Source organism: Saccostrea echinata, unplaced genomic scaffold (assembly GCF_033153115.1).
Source record: "Saccostrea echinata isolate AGI-Se365-2 ecotype Australia unplaced genomic scaffold, CSIRO_AGI_Sech_v1 ptg000037l, whole genome shotgun sequence".
Taxonomy (NCBI): domain Eukaryota; kingdom Metazoa; phylum Mollusca; class Bivalvia; order Ostreida; family Ostreidae; genus Saccostrea; species Saccostrea echinata.
In genome coordinates, this window is record NW_026889786.1 from 1,698,644 (window position 1) to 1,723,320 (window position 24,677).

Consider the following 24,677-nt stretch of genomic DNA (forward strand, 5'->3'; position numbering starts at 1 on the left):
AGTCGCGACTTTTACGTTTCAGAAGAAACACATAAGTCTGGGTAAATTCCATGCTTGTACATCTAAGCTTTGTACTTCCCCAGTTAGCCACTACCGTTTGGGCTTGTATCTGAAGGTCCTTCACTCTGCTCCTGTTCACGAGAGACACAGGCCATTTCCCCAAGCATTCGATTGGGTTGCCCATTATGGTTGGTATCTCACATTGTTGGACGTGCAGTTAAGCTGACTGTTAATATTTTCGTACAAGTCAAACTCAAGAGGGGTATGCATTCTGTTTAATAACAATTTTGAATTTCAGATTCACAGGGAGAAACAGGACATTAATGGTAATCTATTAGCTCTCGATATGACAATCGAGGATAATAAAGTTACTTTAATTAATATCTATGGACCAAACACAGATAATCCAGAGTTTTATGAGTTAGTAAGAGAAACTTTATTAGAGCTTGACAATGATTATTTTATATTATGCGGTGATTTTAATCTGGCTCTTGACCCATCAATAGATACAGAAAATTATTGTAACATTAACAATCCAAAGGGGAGAGAAAAACTTTTAGAAATTATGAATGATTTACAAATAGTTGACTATTTCAGGATTTTGAATCCAAACTTAAAAATGTTTACTTGGCGGAAGAAAAATCCAGTGAAACAAGGACGTTTAGATTATTTTTTAATTTCTGAAAATATGTGTAATTTGGTTGAAAACTTAGCAATTAAACCAGGGTACAGATCGGACCACTCATCAGTGGTTCTTGATATAAAATTTAATACCTTTAAGAAAGGAAAAGGTCTCTGGAAATTTAACAACTCTTTACTTACAGACATAACATATGTTAACAAGGTGAAAGAAACAATAAAGTCTATTAGAAAACAATATGAAAAGAATAATGTGCTTATAGATGATATGGATAACAGTACATTTCTTGAAGTCCTCTTAATGGAGATTAGAGGAATTACAATCTCATATTCGTCATATAGAAAGAAAGAAAAAGATAAAGAAGAAGTCTTGTTAATTGCACAAATAGAGAAATTAGAGGCAGAGAATATATTGAATCTACAGTTAATAGAAGAGAAAAAAACAAATCTTGAGAATTTGAGAAAAGAAAAGCTACAAGGTCATGTTATAAGGTCTCGAGCCAGATGGGTTGAAGATGGAGAAAAGCCATCTCAATACTTTTGTAAACTAGAATCCCGTAACTATTTAAATAAGATTATCAAAAAGATTAAAACAGACAACGAGGTAATTTACAATCAATCAGAAATTTTAAACAGAATTAGGATGTATTACAAATCACTGTATACTTCTGCAGACGCAGAACTTCTCGATATAGATCTGGCAGAAATTATTACAGTTACTGAGGTTCCAAAACTTGATAATCATGTTGCCAAATCACTTGAGGGAAATATTATGGAAAATGAAGTCTTACAGGTGTTAAAAAATATGAAAAACAATAAATCACCGGGAAGTGATGGTTTCACTGCTGAATTTTTTAAATTTTTTTGGTCAGATTTGAAACATTTAATAGTACCTGCCATAAATGATGTATTTCAGAAAAAAGAACTCCCTATCTCTCAAAGACTAGGGATAATTACATGCTTACCAAAAGGTGATAAGCAGAATTTCTGAAAAATTGGCGGCCTATTACACTTTTAAATGTGTTTTATAAACTTATATCAGGTTGTATTAGTTATAGAATAAGATCCACCCTGGACAATATTATATCAAATACTCAACTTGGCTTTTTAAAAGGAAGATACATAGGTGAAAATACCAGATTTCTTTATGATCTTATGGCTTACACTGAATCTAGAAATATACCGGGGTTGCTTGTACTTATAGATTTTGAAAAAGCTTTTGATTCAATATCCTGGACCTTTGTGTATAAAGTATTAGAATTTTTTGGATTCGGTAAAAACATTATTGAATGGGTAACAATTTTAAATACAGAATTTTGTGCATCTGTTCTTCAATGTGGATTTTTATCTGAACAGTTTAATATCCAAAGAGGATGTCGTCAGGGAGATCCTGTAGCACCATATCTGTTTCTTCTTTGTGCAGAAATTCTTGCAATAATGACTAAACAAAATCAAAGCATTAAAGGAATTGTAATTAACAAGACAGAGCATAAAATATCTCAATATGCAGATGATACCTGGCTTGCCCTTGATGGTTCACCTGAATCACTTTTTGCAGCATTAGATACAATTGATTTTTTCTCAAAGTTCACAGGACTTAAAATTAACAGCTCAAAAACAAAAATTGTTTGGATAGGTTCAAAAAAATTCTCTAATCAAGTTTTTCACCATTCTCGTTGGAAACTTGAATGGGGTTGCACAACTTTCAATTTACTTGGAATTAATTTTTCAGTAGAACTAGATAAAATTATTGATATTAACTATAATGTTCAAATACCAAAAATCAAAGCATTAATTCAACAATGGAGAAGAAGAATTCTTACTCCTATTGGAAGAGTCACGGTGCTGAAAACATTGATTTTACCAAAACTTAACCATTTTTTTATATCCTTACCAAATCCAAATAAAGAAACCTTGTCACTATTGAACAGAGAAATATTTGAGTTTATATGGAAATCAAAATGTGATAAAGTAAAAAGAAAAATTATTACTCAAGATTTTTTACAAGGAGGATTAAAAATGTTGGATATAAATAACTTTATTATCTCTCTTAAGTGTTCCTGGATTAAAAGATTAACAAAAAGCAATCAACCATGGTTTGATATTTTTTCGACAATAAATGGTAAAGACATATTGACTAAACTTTTTGATTTTGGTGAAGAGTTTGTATCTTGTTTGATTGTAAAAAATAATGATTTTTGGAAAGATGTGTTTAATTCATGGCTATTTTACATGAAGACACTCGATAACAATTCATATATGAAAACTAAGTATCTGAATTTACCTGTCTGGTATAATCCCAACATAAAAATGGGAAATAAAGTAATGTTTATAAAGACCTGGTATAAAAATGGTGTTAAAAGTGTTTGTGATTTCTTAAACAATGAAGGAAATTTTTTAACTCTCACTGACTTTGAAAATAGATTTCATTTGTTTAATGTTTGCATTATGCAATACAACAGTATTATCTGTGCTATATCCAGGTATTTAAAAACAATGTCTATAGACAAATCATCTGTTAAGAGACAATGTACACCTTTTATTCCTTTTTATTTTGAAAATATTATTGTATACGAGAAGTGCACAAAAATAATTTACAAATATTTGAATAGTAACCTTGTCACTCCTACATCAATATTTAGATGGAACCAGGAACTGTCAGTGTTTTTGGAATCTGATATTTGTGTTCAAGATGTTTTTAAGGTTTGTTTTAGAACAACTATGGATACTTCTGTTCAATGGTTACAGTATAGAATCCTTCATAGAATCCTTCCAGTGAAGTATTATTTGAAGAAAATAAATATTTTATCTGATGACCACTGTACTTTTTGTAAACAGGAGATAGAAACAATACAACATATATTTTTGAATTGCACAAAAATCTCTTCATTATGGAGTAATCTTAGTATGCACATTTTTACAAAAACTTCTAAAAGAGTTGGGTTTAACATGTGTAATATTATTTTTGGTGAAACTCCATTATTTTATCATAACAGGGTGATGAATTTCATTATTCTTTATACAAAGCAATATATATTTTCCTGCTTGAAGCAAAACAAAATACCTATGATTAATGGGCTGCTACATTTTTTAACTCTTAAGTACAAAATAGAAAAATGCATATCAATTCAACAATTTGAAATGAACAATTTTGAAAACTTATGGTCACCATGGATTAATATTTTTGAGTTATAAACATTTATTAAAGCACCAACAATAATTATTTTTTCAAATGGAATACTTGTACCTCATTGTTAATAAATTTTTTTTTTATTTCATTCTTGTTTAAAGTCAGAAGGGGAAGTGTGAATGTGTGAGAGAATGTGAAAAAAAGTTTCAGTATGTTACTTGATATATCTCTTTTTTCTAATTAAAAAAAAAAAAAAAAAAAAAAAAAAAAAAAAAAAAAAATATTTTCATTCTTCAGCTTCTGATATCTTGAATTCTTCGGTTTAAACTTCATGCATGCCCATGAAATACTGTCAACCAGTGAAATTAGAATCTATCTAGCCTGTATGTGGGTCCATATGTTGTTATAGTGAGGTCCTCCATGAATCAAATCCTCTAATCAGTGGTTGGTAAATTCCGGAATTCATCTGCGGTCTCTCTCTCTCTCTCTCTACTGTCATGGTTATCTTCCCGATCCCTATAAAATAAAAATAGAAATAAGACAGCCAGTAGCAATTCTTTTCTCGACCTTCTGCCGGGATGTGGTGAACTTGTTCACAATAAAGCGGAATCCGAGGTAGCTTTCGAAAATCGGTTGCACCTATTTCGTGCATGGTAGAATTCCAATGTAAACTAGATAAGCTGATGTGGAACGTATCCACAGGCATTATCCGTAAGTCTAAACACAAAACAGCAAGGTTCCCCTTGCCCTCTTTGGCCTCCTTGATGATTCTCAAAATCATAAAATCCGGGTATGCTTGCCTTAAGGAGGATGTAAATATATTCTAATTGTTCATCATGTACGTTGAAATTCTCTATGTGTGCACTTCCTCTCCATGTCCACTTCACTTTACCTATTTGATATTGTTCAACATCGCAGTGTAGAATGTTTAAATGATTTCGTGGATGCATCGTCTGCATTGTTATCATTTTTTTTTTTAGTTTGTCAACATCGTTGACATCGCAAAGTCGTCAATGTTGACAACATACCGTGTTTATATCGTCTGTATTATTATCATCGCCGACATAGCAATGTCGATAATGTTGATACGATATCGTGTTTACATCGTCTGCATTAATATTATTTCTATGTCTACAGCGACAACATTGTAACATCTACGATTTTGATACGTTCAGGAAGATTTTCTAGATCTTCAGCTCAGATAAGGTCCTAAAGTGTCTGATTATCTCAAAGTTCCTCTCCTTCTGTAAGAACCGTCTGTCTGCCTCTCTCCAGTATGCTGGTATAGTTCCTTTTGCCCAAAACAATTGGAAAACCTGTCATACTTTCTTTAGCACATAGGCACTTTTTGTACAGTCTATGTGGAATTCCACCCGCCCTGGTGCTGAGCCTGATTTTGGATTTTCACTTCATTTTTCACCTACACATTCATCAGTGACTGCGGTCTATACTGATCTCTTTTGGACTTTAGCCTAGATCTTCCTTTCTTTGTTGATCCGCTTGTGTTGTACGCAAGTATGCCTCACTTCTTCCTTGTAGCAGCGGAGTGTCCCTGACCTTTCCTAAAAGACCTCTGGTAAATATGAATGGATCATTGAAAAACTGCCCTAATTCTTCTCCCTCCGCTTCCGCCTCTGTCTAAAGTTTTCTGTCTCCTTCGCTTTGAAAGCTCGACCTGATGTCATCTAAGAAGATTGATATCCCTGCTTTCTCACAGTTGCTTTCTTGTCTGTTAATCTCATCCAGCTCCTGGTGAATTCCCTGGTCCTCTTTTCCAGGGTTGACCGGGAAATACCAGTGGTGGGAATTACCAGTGGTAAATACCGGTATTTCCCGTCCTGGTAAATACTACAAAATTTCTTTAACTGGGAAATACAAAGTTAGTTTTTTATTTCTGTGATTTATTCAATCTTATACAAAATTTAGAAATTAAATAAATATTAAAACAGAAGATGAATAAAACTGAACATGTTTCAAACTCCTATTAAACAAATTCAGAGGGTTTCACTACTCCAGATCCCCTACCTATAAGCATTCTTAAGCAGAAAATGTTTTCCTAACTGTATTTTAAGAACAAAACTGAAGTTTTCTAATTCAAGTTTCTTTTCAATTTTGTAAAATTATTAAGTTTATTAATTATAAATCCAAATATAAAATAATCTTGTTTTAATCCTTCTATAAACACTGTACCTATTACAATCGATTCATGTTGTTTTAACAAATTGCTCTGGACAGTTTGTCCTCCTAGCTGTTTTGAGAGATAATTACCTTCAGTAGACCTGAAAAGCTTCTTTTTTACTTTTAGGTTTTATATTTACACCTCATTCTACATTTAACAATTTTCTTCATTCCTTCTTTAGTTGCATAAAAAAATCAAATGGGATCTTTGGGTTTTATTGACTTCATCTGACTCATGAAACAAATGACACTCATGACTGGTATTTGAACATATTGAATATACTGTAATGTAATTATTGAAAATGAATTAAAATAAAATTAATCAGGGACAGTGATACCTGGTAGATATCTTAGCCTTAGTATAAGGTAAATTACATGATTTAGATTATGAAATATGTAGCTTTTTCTTTTTTCCCAGTATTTCCCGAGAAATACCAGTAATTCTCGGGAATTACCAGTATTTCCCATTGCCCTGGGAAATATGAGTATTTCCCAGTTTTTTGTCAACCCTGCTCTTTTCCCGTCTCTTAAGAGTCTGGTTTGCAGACTTGTAAAACGCCTCTTAATCTCCCCTTCCCCAATATCAAATCGCTGTCAGTTTATGCCTCACTGTACATAATGCTTGTTGTTTCGACCTCTGTGGTTGGTTGGCTCACTTGTAAACTGAGCTCCGACATCAATTTGCCAATGGGTGTTGGAATGACTCAGACACGAAGAGACTCAAGATTAGCACTATGGAGTCCTCCTGCGTCTCACAAGCGGACGCTTCACGCTATGTCTGGGTTTGCTCAATACATCATTTGGCTTCTTGTCTGGTGTATCCTAGTGCTCCGATATTCTCGCAAATTTTGCTGTGGACACGTTTCCACCCATTCCTCCATCTGAAGCCTTCTTTCAATCTCCCCCTTAAGGGAGGCCTGAGGTATTATTCCTCTTGTCTTCTTGTAGTTCCTTCTGCGTGATTTTATTGATTTTGGATTATTAAGTGACTGGCCATTCGATTTCTCAAGCAGATGCCGTTTAATTCTCGTAAAAAAAAAAAAGATCTTTATACATGCAAAAGTACTTTCAGTGAATGTTTTGATATGAAAAAGCATCATATGAAATTCTTACGTAAATATCAGTCGCATATTATGTTATTTTAATAATACAGAATCAAAATTCTCCAAGAACAGAGACCGACCATTTAGCTGATTAATTGATTTGCATAATTACCCCCCCCCCCCCTCGGGTATTAATGCAATAAGTATGTTTTTGTAGTGCGTAGCCCTTTTCACAAAAAATCTTGATTAAGATAAGAATTTGACATTTCTAAAATTTCGTTGTTTTCTAACGATATTTTTTTTCCCTTAATATCATCCACAATACATTCTAATGTAATAGAAATATTTTTTTCGACATGCTATATTTTAGATATATATTAGAGAACTGGGAAAAGAACTACTACTGATTTTTTTAGTGAATAGGACGACAGTAACTGAAATCGGCGAATTTGTGACGTACCATATAGGGTATTCTAATTGTGTACTCATACTATCAGTTTTATTACTATACGAGGGGTTATCAAAAAGTTCGTGGACTGATGCGATAAAATTAATACTATGTAGTTTGTGTTTACAAAATTTGTAAGGAACATTAAACAGCAAAAGTTTAAAAAGTGTAGAAAATTTTAGCTTGATACGTTGACAATTTGCCAAATTATTATAAAATAAAAAAGACATTATATGATCACCCGGCGCTGTCGTCGTTTAGTTTCATGACGTCCGACAACGTCATTATTTCTCAATGCCTGCTCCCTCTGTTTCAATACACTTATCTTGACGAGATTCCCTGGAGTTAAGCAAAAACTAAAACCTAACTTGTTTATATGACATAACAATGTCATGAACAGCTGATTTCAATGCATATAAAATTGTAAATGAATCTTTACTTAAGGAAAGATCCTCGCTTGATTATGCTAGCATATTTTGCTTGTTGGAGTTCAATATAAACCACACATGATCAACATCACTTTTTGACGAGATTGACTTTTCACACCTTGACTACAAATCGACATTAACTGCTCATCTCTCATCTCTTTGAATCTCTTTTGGCATTTAATAACAAGTACTCTGGATGCATTTTATTTCTCTGTAGTCAGTTTAAACTTTCCCTAAGTCTATACCAGTTTTTTCAATGGCAAAACTTTATAGAATGATGGAAAAAGAAACCCCTCCCCCTTTTTGACGTCATTTTCAAGTCCTAAATTGTATGGACACTCCTTATAAAATATAGGATAAAATTTCATAGAACGTACAGAATGGGGTAAAAATTGCACATTTTGCGGAACAATTGTGTCCCATCACATGCCTGAATTAACGGGATTTTTGGATGTCAAGTGCTCATATCAAAAGAGTTTTTTCTTAGTTACACTCAGGTTGAAAAAGCGTCATGTTCGCGATTGCGCCGCCTGGACATGTCATTGCTTATAAAAACATTACTAATTTATTAAAAAATAAAACTTATGAATTGTGGTTTATTCTATAGATAGAAAAGATGATGCTAACTAAATATTTTAAAATTCATTAATGTACCTAAAGTGGTTTTAATTTTATGGCGCTAGTCCACGAACTTTTTGATAACCCCTCGTACATGTATATCCCAGACCTCACAATCCCCATCACAAGCATTTAATTTCCTACAGATAACCGTTTCATGTAGGTCAGGGTTCTTTTGTCTGTCGATTATTTCCCCCGTTTTTGCTCTAGTGAACCCCTGGTGTTCTCTCATCACTGGGTTTTCAACCTTTTAGTCACTACATTACATTCTATTACCGAAGTGCACATACGGTGGTCAGTGATTATGGGTCCCTAGTTAGTTTTCAGTATCAGTCTTTCCTTCGTTGTCATAGCCAGTATAACCCATCGAAGCCCGTTATGCATAAATTATCCCACGTTTCCAACTATCGTTGATGTCCCTGGCATACTCTACTAACTAGACAGTGATTCCTTTTATTTCCATTTCATTATGAAATAAAATTGTAAATTTAGATTTTAAAAATGTAGACTAATAGATTTAAAGGATGAATCGTTTAAACGTCCAAATCTGGCCCACCGATAATTTACAAAAAATTACATTAAAGATTTTCTAAATATTTTTGCCTCAATCTTTCCATCAAACATTGTAGTTTATTGATTTCAATTTTTACTTCCTTGCGCTGTAATTAGGTATTTATGTGATTAATATAGCAGGGGTATGTTGTTTACATCGATTTCTCATAGACTTTAGGCCACACCCCCATTTTGCAAGCCCATTTTTTATATGAGCGCATGGATGTTTCAAGTTGTCGTAATTATGGTCAATGTAAAGAGTTATACTAGTCATTTACATTCATGAAAGAAATTGAAACAGTCTTGCGCTCATTTGTTATTTTCCAAAAAGGTGCAAAATCACGGGTGCTTGTCTCCATAGTAAAGGCACCTTGTTTACAAATTTCAACCCGTCTTTGACCTCATGAATAACAAAGCACTGAACACGTGATTCAAATCTATTCACTTCCACGCTTTGAGCACACCTATGCGACATTGTGTCTAGTGTCTGCGAGCTATCGATGGTCAAGTCATTTTTCAGATGGGTAATTAAAATTCTGTGAGAAAACTTTTTTTATGATTGAGATGTGTTAATATTTTCAGTCGATTTTGTTTGATTTTTTTTTGGGGGGGGGGTATATATCAATTTATATTCAAGTCCTGTAGCATATAGCTTGCACTTACTGCTTGTGCCTCATAAATACAGAATTTTAAAATTTAAATTACTGTAGGTATATATTATACATTTGCCCTTGTTCGTAAATATACATCGGTGCTCCGTTCATTGCCTTGGAAGATATGAAAGATTTTTTTTAGTTAAAATTGTCATTAATTTTATAGTCCGTTATTTGAAAAACACCTTAGAAAAATAAATTGTTTGTTACAGATGCATACTTCCAATAGAAGAAACCTTCATGGAAAGAAATTGAAACACGGAGCGCTCGATAAAAAACATGTATATCGGATGAAAAGTCACTGGATGCACAAAAAGCACCCCTAATTTGAATAGAAGGAAGCTTCAGGTTTCTTTTGAAGCAAATGCTTTAACTTTCTACATCGGCACAAAATTTCACAATTTTTTTTTTTTTTTTTTTTTTTTTTTTTTTTTTTGCAGTTCACGTAAAAGAAAGTCCATGTTCGCAGGTATTTTTAAAGCATAATGTTTAAAAGCAAGAACATGCATTTGTATGACCCTTTCACATGTCCGTTCTAGATATTAGTAAAAAAAAAAGGCGAATGAAAAAGGGCATTAAAAATACCTCGGAGTGATTTATTATTTATCTTACAACAGGGAGAGAGTTTGTTAAAATCAAAAAGTACAGGAGTGGATTTCGACAATTAATGATTCAAGTAAAAAGTTAATGATTCAAGTAAAAATAATAATAAGTTATATTGGAAGCTGATGAAAGATACATTTAAAGTGAAATTATCTAACGAAATACCACCAATACAAATACTTAATGATAGCGGTTCAAGACGAGTAGCTTATTCTGACTTTGATAAGACTGAAGTTCTGAATTCGTATTTTTCTTCTATTTCCTCTATTGACGATTCAAATGAAACACTGCCAAACATGTATTATTTGTGTAATGAAACAATATGCAATATTATCATTGATGAACAGGAAGTTTTAGACATTATTTCAATACTTCCTGTGAACAAAGCTATTGGTCCAGACTGTATTAGTCATAAAATGCTAAAAGCGACTCTTTTTAGTGTTGTTAAACCACTTACCATGTTGTTTAATAGGTCTTTGTCAGAAAAAGTTTTTCCATCTTTTTGGAAATTAGCTCATGTTATTCCTCTTTTTAAAAAGGATGATCCCTCTGTGGTTTCCAATTATAGACCTGTGTCGTTATTATCTTGTGTCAGTAAAATTATGGAGAGAATAATATTCAAACACGTGTATAATTATTTTCATAGTAATGATTTATTTTATCGATATCAAGCAGGATTTCTACCTGGTCATTCAACTGTATACCAATTACTTGAAACTTATCATAATATTGTTCAAAACATTGATGAAGGTAAATCATGTTGTATGGTTTTTTGTGATCTTTCAAAGGCTTTTGACAGAGTATGGCACAAAGGTCTACTTTTTAAATTACAAACTTATGGTATATCTGGTGATCTTCTCCAGTGGTTTTCTAGTTATCTATGTCAAAGGTCACAAAAAGTAATGTATAAGGATCTGTTATCATCAAAACTAGATATTTTTGCAGGTGTACCCCAGGGGTCTGTATTAGGGCCACTATTATTTCTCATTTATGTAAATGATGTTGCTGAAAATATGCTTTCAATGTGTAGATTGTTTGCTGATGACAATTCACTTCAACAATCATCCTATAATGTATTAGATATTGAATACAAATTAAACCATGATTTACATATTTTGGAACTATGGTCAAATAAGTGGCTACTTAGATTTAATCCATCCAAAACAAAAGTTGTATTTTTCAGTAAGAAAGACATTTCTATTATGCCAAAGCTATTTTTTAAAGGTGATAGACTGGAGTGTGTTCCAGTTCATCGTCATCTGGGTTTATTATTCTCACAAAACCTTAGTTGGACTGAATATATTGATGGTGTAGTAAACAGTGCATATAAAAAACTTGGCCTTTTAAAAAAGCTTAAGTTCAAAATCGGTAGGAAAAACCTATCAAAATTGTATATTACGTTTATTAGACCTATGCTTGAATATGCTTCCATTGTTTGGGATGGCTGCTCTAAACACGATTCTGAAAAGCTTGAAAAAGTACAACTAACTGCCGCTAGAATTGTAACAGGACTTCCTATATTTGTTTCTAGAGAAGCACTATATTCTGAAACTGGATGGGAAACATTAAAAGCTAGGCGATATATTGCAAAAATGACAACTATGTTCAAAATTCACACGGGAAGAGTACCTGAATATTTGCACAATATTGTCCCCAATAAACGCGAACACGTATCAACGTACAATACTCGTAATAAAGAAGATTATGTTGTTCCAAGATGCAGATTAGAATTATTTAGGAATTCCTTCGTACCCGATGCTATAAAACAATGGAATTTACTAAAAATAGAGGTTAGGGAAGCCATCTCAATTAATTCATTCCGAAAAAACTTGGTAGGAAAACTGAAAAATCCACCATCATACTTTTCTTATGGAAAGCGATATACCAATATCATTCATACTAAGCTAAGACATTATTGTATACTAAACTATGATTTATATAAACGAAATATTATTAATAGTCCTTCGTGTTCGTGCGGAAAACGCGAAGATGTGTACCATTTCTTTTTTGCATGCAAAAATTATTCCAATGCTAGAAATACTCTTTTCAATCGCTTGTTCATGCTTGAATTGGTCACTATTGATTTAAACCTATTACTATGTGGTGATGAAAATTTGCCTTTACAGATAAATAACAGTATTTTTGCTGCTGTTCATAAATTTATTGATGAAACATGTAGATTTTCTTAGTTGATATGTTAAATTTTATTTGTATCATTTGTATTATTTTTCTTTAATTTGCATGACAAACTGTATTATATAAGGAGAGGAACTAGTAAGTTATTTTAGAACTTGTTTCCAATTCTTTTGATTTAATCAATAAAATATGTTCAAAACAATGAATTCCTAAATGAGGAAGATCATATTAACTTGTCTGGCATGAATAAACAGGATTTTTTGAAGCAATGCAATTTGGACTGTACAAAGTACACTGACACGGATGTTTCTTTATCCACCAGCGATGATACTGACGTTAAATTGACGTTTAATATTGAAGTTTAAATTTTCACTTTCTTAAGTATCTATTTTTTATACACCGAGTGTAGCTTTATATCATAATTCAACCGCCTACGTGTATTTGCTGTAGCACTCGGATTTTGCAAAATTATATATATATATATATATATATATATATCTATATATATATATATATATATATATATATATATATATATATATATATGTGTGTGTGTGTGTGTGTGTGTGTATGTGTGTGTGTGTGTGTGTGTGTGAGGGTGTGTGTGTGTGTGTGAACAATTTCTAATTATGTACGTAATAAGCTTAAATGGATTAATTATTTCTTCTTTTTTTTTAAAGTTTCTTTAAAGTGTGAAAAATAGTGTATCCTTCGTTATACGTTCTGTTTTCCAAATTCCGTTGTGTATTTAATACATAAATAATTTAACGAATTTCTAGTAAATCATTTCAATTACGACTCGTAAGTTAAGTAGAAAAGAAATTAAAGTTAAGCCAACCAAATTAAAAATGTATGCTTATATTTTGTCGGTCTCTAGCATGAAAAAGGCTTTTTTAGGTGTCAGTTAATCATAAAAATTAGTACAACTCGACCACACGCTAATGTATTCATACTAATCGCACGCTTGAGAGACGCTCCGCCTTCTCATTCAAATAATACAATGACCTACATAGCTGTAATGGCGACACCGGGATTTTACATTGAAGTATACGATTTTATTTAATCGATATGATGTATATATTGAAAGTCTCTTTCCCCAAAAAATCTTTTATGAGTATCTATACAGACTATGCTTGAAGACTTTAGCTATAATATAACAATGTTCTGATTTGAAAAGGTAAAATTCTGCATTTAAAAAGGGGCGAGAAAGCAGTGTTATGAGGATTCATTCTTAGACAAGGCCTCATGCACATTGTCAATTTCAATAGTCCCCGCCCACTGACGTCAAACACAAAGAATTACATTAGACCTCTTTAGCGTCAGACACAAAGACAGCTGCACGAGAATTGCATGCATATTAGGCCTTCTTAGCTCCTGACCTTTCGCTTGGCGAAATTTACATTCCGGAAGAATTAAATCAAGAAATCAACTCAACTAACTTTCAAAGAGTTATCACAGAGAAAACAAATACAAATGGAAATATTAGAGTATACCTGAAACCATGATGTTGTTCGCTCAAGATCCACATGTGTTTCTCATGTTGCACCATCAAGAAAATTTGTGACATTGGTTTCTTTTACACTTTTCTGATTTTATTTTTGCAGTGCCCTGGTTTGAACTTCGTTCTTGTCCTTATAAATATCTGTCCTGGCAGCATTGATCAGTCTGTCTTGTAATGTGTCGCTGGTATACTGATATCCTTCCTTTGTTTAAATATTGAATGCAAACGATTTCATCTCAGTATCCTTTTCTGTCTTTTTCCTGTTGCCGAAACTATTTTGACTCCCATTTTTGTCAATATTTATAGTGAATGGTATCTATATACTTCTCAGTAGTATAGCCTGGAAGTAGCTGGCATCTGGCCTTGACAAGGACCGTGACAACGAAACTGCAAGGCTTTCTTGAGTGGATGGTATGGAGTGGTCTATTTGACTCAACCACATGTTAAACCAGCGTTTTCCTCTGTCAGTTCCTTTAAGCAGTTGACCTAAGAGTACATACAATACCCTGCATATGTTTCTGAAAGGTTCATTTAAAATAGGTGTCATACCGTCTGGAACATTATAATGTATCTAGTGGGGTAATTTTGTGTGGATCGATTATTTTGGGGTTTTCACGATTTTTTCCTATGGTACACATGATGAATAAGTGTAATAAATATAATTTGTGAAAAAAATGTCCAACATGCCCCGGGGTTGAATATCGGGGGGGGGGGATTCCTGTCCACAACTACCTGTGGGGGGGGGGGTATGTGTTTTTTTTACAGTTCTGAAATTAAGTAGATGTACATGAGCTTAAATACTACATGTTCTCGACAAAATAACGTTGGAATTTTCTAAAATAATTTCTTTAAGAATCTCGATAATGAAAAGTTTACTATGCTTATTTACTTGTCCTCATCCATGTTAAAAAACACCTGTATTGAGACTTTTTCTTGACATTCTTTACTAGTATTCTGTTCTCCATGAAGCATGATTTTGCTAGCTCTCAACGACGTTAGTCTTTTTTTACTAGAAGTCTCATTCTCGACTTCACGATAGGGCTTTCTGGGAATAGTACTGTAGATAAACTCTACCACGCCAATTTCGTTTTATAATCTGAAAAAAAACATGTGATCTGAAGTTTCGTGTTTTGTTGTTTAACCTGAACATAAATGTACAAAATGTAACAGTAACTTTGGTCATATAATACCAAGACTGTAGAGATAAGTTATTTCTAAGATTATAATGAATACCTAGCTGTTCATAATTATCTACCTGGATCTTTCCCGCTAGACTGGCTCTGCTTCTCTCTATCATTGCGTTTTATCAAACAGGTTAAGGCCAGTCTACTTTCTGGCAAGCCCGGAAAGACAACCTTGGTTATGTTTTCCGAACCTGCGGAAAGACCCGAGTTGATACAATTGCTACAAAACAGTAGTACCACACTGAAATATTTTAATATAGGTGCTCATTGTTTTACTGATCTCTTAAATAATTGTATCTTTTACCTCAAAATTAAAATTACAGTAAACTACATAATGTTTAAAGCTCTAGATTCACCATTCTGAATTGAGACTCCCTGTCCCCCAACTCCAACCCCAGTGCACTGTCTTCTTATTATTAATTAATCGATTCATCAGCAACAAATTTCCACTTTGTTGTCTTATCATTTTAAATGTGTCTAGTACACATATAGCAATTTTTATTATATACATGTAGGAGACTTTCTCAAAAAATGTTCGTAAACCAATCAAAGTTCTACAACTCCTTTAATAAAATTTTATTTGTATATTAATAAGATATGGAGATGTTTGATTAATTTTTTTAATATGTTAAATATAATATTAGTTGAATTTGAAGCGTATCTATGGAACACCATCACTAATAGCCCTGATGTGAACACGTCATTACATCACGTAATATTAACCTCATATAATAGAGTAGTCCGAAATATCTGAGTTTTCCTGGCTTTTTTTTTTTTTTTTTTTGACGATTTTGATATTTTACCTGCCAGGAAAACGTCAGGACCGGCGCCATTACGAAAACTGGAAATTTCGCCGTCTCCAACCGGAGTTGATTTTCGATACTTGCAAACCGAATTAATTAAATACCGAACTCACAATTTATCAATAGCACAATGCTTCTAGTACTCATGAATATCGATGAAAAGAAAGCATCACTCCACATTTCGATACAGGACTTGCAAGATTTTAAAATGCACGAATTGAAAACAAATCTTGAAGTCAGATAAAATGTTTTCATCGGATTGTATATTTTACAAACGAATCATAGTAACGATGCTGGTGAGTATTAAAAGTATTGTACTATTGATAAGTTTTGAGATTGAAATTCAATTCGGTTCGCAGGTATCGAAAATCAGCCCGAGAATGCCGCCTCCGATTGGAGGCGGCGAATTCCCAGTTTTCGTAATGGCGCCGGTTCTGACGTTTTCCTCGCACGTAAAATATCAAAATCGTAAAAAAGCAAGGAAAACGTCAGATATTTCGGACTAAATAAAAGCTGAAATAATATGAAAGTATCTTCACATCACGTAATATTTTTTTATTCTAACGCCATAAAGAGTTGAAACAATATGATGTGTGGCGGTCAGAAGGTTTCGATCGCCGGTAGCCAGATAGCTCAGTTGGTAGAGCACCTGACTGGAGATTCAGGGGGCCCGGGTTCGAATCCTGGTCTGGTCCGTTGCATTTTTCTCCTCTCCCGTTACATTTGGTGCCGTTGTCCACCCCTGGACTTGCAGGTGAAAGTCCCGCCAGGGGCTAATAAGAACTTGGGTTGTGTCTTCGAGGGCGAAGACAAATTAAGGAGGGAGGAATGTAATGGTTTGGGCCGTGGATATCGGCCTGGGTAGCTCAGTAGGAGTGCTGCAGGGGTCCCGGGTTCGATTCCCGGTCCAGCCATACATTTTCTCCTTTCCTGTTACAAATGTAAGGTTGACACAAAATGCTTAAAGTGTTTCGCTTTAAGGCAGTGAAGGCGTTCCATACGTATCAATCAGAACAGAACACTTATTAGAATCATTTCTATACAAGTCTCTTATAGAAAGGTGTAAATATCAATGAGGTAGGTATTACCAGACTCTCCTGGGCTTGATTTTGCTTAACTTGTCCTAAAATTAAACAAACAAAGAAAAATCACTAAGATCGTCGTTATTTTTAACCCTAGTCCAATAATAAATACATGAACTGATTTATCTTCTTTCATTAATTGGTCACAGTTGATTTTCAATGAAGAACTTGCGATTGTTTGGGTCTTATCTTTATGTGCGTCCGTCCGTTCAATTTCTTTTCAGTCTCTGGCCACCATGCATTTCTGTACAGCAAGTACGAGAAAGAAGCATGGTCAATGTCATAGACAGTTAAAGTGTGAGCTAACATGAATTATTTTTCCCCTTTATTTCAAATTTTCGAAATGAACAAGTTTATTGGTAGCAGCGCCATGCATTATCGGTGACATACATGTAAAATGAAAGCTATTGACAGCTATCTAGTGACAACATATGGAAAAGTCCTATTTTACTTGATAGAATGCTAAGGCAAAAAGAAATTTTCATTCAATTAACCTCTTAATTAAAAAAAAAACCCACCCCCTCCCCAAAAAAGAGAAAAAACCTCTAAAAATGAAACGTGTAGATAAAAAACAGTGTTCATTCTCAAAAATCTATTTAAACAATACAAATTATGAACAGTGCCTATACAGACCTCTGTTAACAGAGGTGAAACCATGCAGATTCCATGGAGGAGTGAGCATCCCCTGTCGACCGGTGTCGCATAATTTACGTTCCGGATACTTCGCGTTCCGGCCGGAACCTTAAAATCATAATATTTGTTCCGGATTTTACTGTAAGTTTGGTTCCGACCATGGCTGCAATCTTCGAATCGCGGAGTCTCTCAATTATTATCGTCCAGTTTTCATTCTATACTGAACCTTAGAAGTAGTTTTTTTTTTCCTTGAGGATTAAGCATGGCGCAGCGGCATGCCATTTTCATGTGGCGCAATGTTCTTTTTATAAGGCGTCATGCCCTTTTTGTACAGCCAGTTTTAAAAAAATAAATAAATAGCCTAAGTAAAGATGGTGAAATACGCTTTCTGATACATGTACACCGAATAAAATTTGGTCGCATGAAAGGCTTTGTTTATCTAATGCATACAAATTAAGTCCCTTTGTTTATTTAGTGCATGTCAGGTGTGAATTTCTCGCTTGGATGCACGCAGACCCGGTATTTACAGGGTAAAGAGGATAGAAGATAAACTAGACTGAGATTACACAAGCCTAAAAAGAAGCACAATGTCAAAGATAAATTTGATCAGTTAATTTTAATTTTATAATCTGATAAAGTAAAGAATTAAATACAGAATGGTATATGTATTTACAGAGATGCATTCTCTGTTTAAATGATATTACACGTGTTGCAAATTCCACAATGTCGAGCCTCGAATACATGGCTTCGATCCATTCCTCATAGATGTTATCACTAAAATGGCATGAAAATATCGTTAATATCCCATTAGAAATAAACAAACATAAAATATATAATTCAAGATAGTTATATAGTTTGTTACATGTACTAGGTTGTTTCTTTTCCACTTCTTTTACGAAGAAAAATTAATTTATTACGAATAAAAATTAATTAACGTTCGGGGTAACAATTGCTATGTATTTTCAGATATCTTTTGTTACTAGGTTGTTTCTTTTTCACTTTATTACGAAGAAAAAGTAGCCCGGAACTAAAATTATGGTCATAATTCACGTTCCAGGTTACAATTGCTGAGAGTATTTTCAAATATTTCTGTTACAAGGTTGTTTCTTTTTCACTTTATTACAAAGATAAAGTAGCCCGGAACTAAAATTTTGATCATAATTAACGTTCCGCTTTAGAATAATCAGGGGTTTTTTTAGGTCTTAAAATTAAGGGCCTGGGCCTTTCCATTTGGGAAAAAGAGCTAAATCCACGAAGGGGCTAAATCGGCCTATTTTTTCAGGAAAATTAAACTGAGGGGAAGAAGAAAATTAACAATAGAAACATTATCCTTGGGTATCAAACTTAAATAGTTTATGCCAATTTTTTTTATTTGATGACGTCATATTTGTACAGAAAACGTCTAAACACGTGCACTTTGCTAATTTTTATCAAAATAAAGCATTTTTTTCGTCTTTAGTTCAATTTTTTGCTGTGGCCACACCCTTCGAACAAAATAAAATTTATACCATTGAAAAGAGGATTAAAATATGAATAAATAAAGTATATTTTTATTTTGTTCGAGGGGTGTGGCCACATCGAAATAAATACTTTTCGTTCGATTCAAATATCTTAGCACTGACTCACACAGTGAAAATAGCGGGGATTACCCTACATTAATAGAAAAGAAAAAGATTCTATATTGTTTTTGTAAATACTAAAAAGTTTCGAAATGCGAATGTTATATTTATCATTAGTTATTTTTTGTTCTGGTGCAGAAAAGTACGAAAAACTCTCGCTAAGCATGACTGCATGTAGATGCAATAATGTCGACATTTTGTATACTACGCGCCTCAATCCTGACCCAAGACTTTTCCTTCAAGTAGCTGATCTATATTTAACTAATCATTATGCTGAAATGTTTAAAAAAAATAATGTGTACTCTTGTCCTCTGACAGCCTATTTATTTATGCCTTGAATTTGTTTTCCAACTCCCGGCTCTTCGTCACCATGGTCACTATGTAATCAAAGGGAGATCACCCGCGAAACATGTATGCTACATCTTTATTTTCTCCTGAGTGGCCGTGTCAGAATAGCGTAGAATATTAAACAAATTACATCGGATGCAACTACCAAGACGTATTTATAATGATTGTTTTGCCACCTTACAAAAAATAAATGTCGTGAAGTTCTGCATCGACAGCATACAAATGGTTAATATTACGCAATATAGAGTCTATTATAACTACATGTATTATTATTATAACCCATACCCAACATGCGTTTCAGAAATCGCCAGTGGCATTTTAAGACAAAAGATTAATTGATATTTATAAGTGAAAACCTTTACCGATCAGAGATCTTTTAACATAAATTATGTTACGAAGTACTGAACCTAGAAAATTCGAGTTAACAAATCAAATAAACAATAGATTGATTTTACAGATCGCGTGTAATTTTTGTGATAGGCCTCTATAAGAAAAATGCCCTATATTGTATAAACGAATAACTTACTACCAAGACAGTGACAACTCTTAATGGTTTTAAGTAATTTCGGTATCGCATGCATGCTGTGACCTAGCCAACACATGAAAAAAAAAATGTCAAAGGGAGGCTATTTGCTATCTCTTTCTATTTTGAGTTACTCCGCTTAAATGTAACAGGCCCAAGGGAGAGAGGGCAACCAGATTTGCAAGCATGATTATACATGTACATGTAGTAGTGTAAATTCATAAAGGTGGGATTAGAGCATTGATATAAAAAAAGAAGGAAAAAAAAAAGAAAAAAAAACTTATTGCATTTACAAAAATAAAAAAGACAGGGGTTATTGGGGGGGGGGGGGTTTCGGGATTCCCACCCTCACTCATTAAATACGTGGGACAGTTCGACCAATTACTGCTGTCATTTAAACAAGAAAGTAGTAAAGTGAATAAATAACAATGCCAATTATGTTAGTCCTTGTATATATAGTATAAAAAAATAAATTCAATAGCAGTTTTCATTTTTTTCAATCTCCTTGATAAAAATTTAATTTAAAAACGATTGATTTTTCGTGACTCGGTCATTGAATAAATTTATTATAGATCCCAGGCCCGTAGGTAGCAATTTCAGTTGGGGGGGGAAGGGGGGGGGCACAGCCATACATTTTCAGATGGGTGCACTATCAACTGCTAAAATTCCTTGACAAGCAAAAAAAAAAAAGGGGGGGGGCATCAGACGTGTTTATTGACGGGGCACAAGCATATAGTAGCTTTGTTTTATATAGTATTCTATATATCGGCAAAATTATTTGGGGGGGGGGGGGCATGGCCACCTCCCGGTTCCTACGGCAATGTATCCTGAATGTATTATTATTATTAACGGATATAACTGCTTATTTTGCCTGTCTATCATATTTGTTTTCTTGAAAGGATTTCTATATGGAATATAACTTCATAGATCGGGCATTTGAACATGGTATTTGGGGGGGGGGGTATGGTAATATGTCTCTCGACATGTGGTCTATAATTTTTTTTTCCCGATGGTCTGTAATGATAGCCATTTACTACTGCCAGTAGCTGTTTTTCGCATATTTTTGTTTAATTACAAAGAGTAACGATCCGAAAACGTCCATATGCAATATGTATACGATATTATGATTAATTTATCGTTTTCTGTACTCATTATCACCTATCTTTTTGCAGTGCAGTTGTGTTAGAAATTGCACATGGAGAAACGAAACTTTATCTTAAGTAATTATATGAAAATTATGAGTAAAATGTTAAAACTGGTTTTGCACTATACAAAAGTCTTAGATGTTGTTATGTTTCAATCTAATTTTCACTTATCACCAGATAATCATTACTTTATGATTTTATTAAAAGGGTTTATAATAGGTACTCCCCAACATGGTAGTGTGTAAGATAAGATAATATGATAAGAAAACGATTAGTAAGCAATAATTCATTCGATCGTGTTTGTCATCTGAAATCTCTTTTCATATCTATTGTGGGTATATAAAAAAAACGTTTCTCTTTGATGATATAACATATTTATCATAATTAGTGAACTTTATTTCGATTAAGTAATTTATATTGAGTAAAGTGGTATACATGTCATTCCGTTTATCTTGTTTTTTTTTTTTTTGTTTCTTAACTTCAGGTTCCGTTTTGAAATTCAAATTCTTTGAAAATCTTGTGTTTTCGTTGGACTCTTCGTTTTTTTGCGACCGATTTAATGCTTTGCATCACTCTTGTTTAAAAGTCTGTAGCGGCTTCTTTCGTGACAATCTGTAGTGCGCAGGATTGCCGTCAAACGTCACTATTTTACGTGTATTACATGTATGAACGACAATTTCATTTCAAATGTCCGGGAAATGTAATAAATTTCGGAAGTGCAACGAAATTCTCAAAATGACAATAAAATAGATGGTAACTTCAAACGTATTCATTTTTAATGGACCTTTTCATTTTAATTTTATGTTTTCGTTATTGAAGAGTACTTGTGTATTTTCTGAAAAAAAGTATATTTTTTGTTTGTACCCCGTATGACCATACAATAACACATTTAAGAATGATAAAATCCTTATCCATGTCTACTATGGTATATATTTTACTACATTAATTCAGTTTTACTCAAATATGATGGATTAACACTTGTGTTTGTTTTCAACTTAACGTGTCTCTTATTATCATTTAAAACGTGTTACATGTATCAACGATTATACCAGACAAACGTTGTATATAACAAATATTTGGCATTTCTTTAGAGTACAAATAGCTTTAATTAAAAAATAAACCAAAAGTTTTCAGAACTTCTTGAAAAATTCATAGTTTAAATTTTCCCAAAATTTTAAAGAAGAGCCTATATTGGTTATTTTTATTCCATTAACGTACAGATGTTACTTTCTTATACAAAATGTCAACGTCACGACGTTAAAGTATGTAACGTCAGCGTTATGACGTGATACTATTTATAAAGAAAACAATACCAAATTTAAACGAATGTAAAAAGAAAACCAGAAGAGATATTGTTAAAAAATAAATTGTTTTACAACATACAAATCTTAGAGTTTTATGTGAGAAAGTTTCATTTATTCTAATGACTGGGCCGATTTAGCCCCTTCGTGGATTTAGCTCTTTGCGACATTTAGTTAAAATTGGGAAAAATATCACAATTCACATTTTTCTAGAAAAAATTCAAATAAGAGCCATTTCTTTACTTGCAAGGCATTCACTGACTTATTTATATTCAATAAATCTTATTGAAAATCAGTTTAACTTGTAATTGCTATTCTTTCTATAATATTTAGAATTATTTGACTTTAATGTCATGCTTCAAATCATCTTTTGGGAATTTTCTTTGATGAAATTGGGAAAAACACACACTTTTTACCATTGGAAATGGGGCCTATTACAGGCCCCCTACGACCCCTAAAAAAACCCTGATTGCTGAGAGTATTTTCAAATATTTCTGTTACAAGGTTGTTTCTTTTCCACTTTATTACGAAGAAAAAGTAGCCCGGAACTAAAATTATGGTCATAATTAACGTTCCGGGTTACAATTGCTAGATATTTTCAAACATCTTTTGTTACTAGGTCGTTTCTTGTTCACTTTATTGCAAAGAAAAAGTAGCCCGGAACTAAAATTATGGTCATAATTAACGTTCCGGATTACAATTGCTAGATATTTTCAAACATCTTTTGTTACTAGGTTGTTTCTTTTTCACTTTATTGCGAAGAAAAAGTAGCCCGGAACTAAAATTATGGTCATAATTAACGTTCCGGGTTACAATTGCTAGACATTTTCAAACATCTTTTGTTACTAGGATGTTTCTTTTTCACTTTATTGCGAAGAAAAAGTAGCCCGGAACTAAAATTATGGTCATAATTCACGTTCCGGGTTACAATTGCTGAGAGTATTTTCAAATATTTCTGTTACAAGGTTGTTTCTTTTCCACTTTATTACAAAGTAAAAGTAACCCGGAACTAAAATTATGGTCATAATTAACGTTCCAGGTTACAATTGCTAGATATTTTCAAACATCTTTTGTTACTAGGTCGTTTCTTGTTCACTTTATTGCAAATTAAAGAAAAAGTAGCCCGGAACTAAAATTATGGTCATAATCAACGTTCCGGGTTAGAATTGCTGAGAGTATTTTCAGATATTTCTGTTACAAGGTTATTTCTTTTTCACTTTATTACAAAGAAAAAGTAGCCCGGAACTAAAATTATGGTCATAATTAACGTTCCGGGTTAGAATTGCTGAGAGTATTTTCAAATATTTCTGTTACAATTTTGTTTCTTTTCACTTTATTACAAAGAAAAAGTAGCCCGGAACTAAAGTTATGGTCATAATTAACGTTCCGGGTTACAATTACTGTGTATTTTCAAACATCTTTTGTTACTAGGTTGTTTCTTTTCCACTTTATTACGAAGATGAAGTAGCCCGGAACCATAAATTATGTTCCGGATTACAATTTCTGATATTATACTTTCATGTAAATTAGTTAAAATTGATTCGTCGAGAAACATTATTTTGTTAAAAGACACGATTACCCGCTGAATGATGAAGCCACGCCCTCCAGCGTAGCAACATGCAACATTGCAACACTGTTACATGTATATGTATTTGTATAAAAATTCAGTATAGTATAATAAATATTGCATGTAGTTGAATGTAACATTGAAAATTTTCACCCTTCGAAAACCATTGTCAACCTCGGCTGCGCCTCGGTTGACAGTGGTTTTCTTGGGGTGCACTCAGCTACATGCAACATTTATATAAGAATAATTTCAAAGCTATTTGTTTACCTGTTCATTTTCTCCCACTTTAAAACACAGATAAAATAACCCCGGAACCAAGTTAACGGTTATAATGGACGTTCCAGGTTACAAAAGCCAGAGTAATTTTAATTTCACAGATGTATTTCTTGTGACAAGACTTTCTCTAGGATACCAGCAATTTTGACCTTGACCTTGAAGTTTGAACTATTAAAAAAATTAACCTTGGCCATAACTTTCGACATTTCATACTAGGGCTTTTATATTTCACATGTATATTTCATGTGACTGGTCCATTGATTTTGA

At 33.2% G+C, this 24,677-nt stretch overlaps 1 protein-coding gene across 1 annotated transcript in view; it reads left to right on the forward strand.

The window, feature by feature from the left end:
* The first annotated feature begins 8,099 nt into the window (after positions 1-8,099).
* LOC133200175 (caspase activity and apoptosis inhibitor 1-like) overlaps positions 8,100-24,677 on the forward strand; it is a 327,434-nt gene continuing 310,856 nt past the window's right edge. Inside the window, exon 1 of the mRNA XM_061335953.1 lies at positions 8,100-8,103. The gene's annotated coding sequence lies outside the window, so the exon portion shown is untranslated. The remainder of the gene's footprint in view (positions 8,104-24,677) is intronic.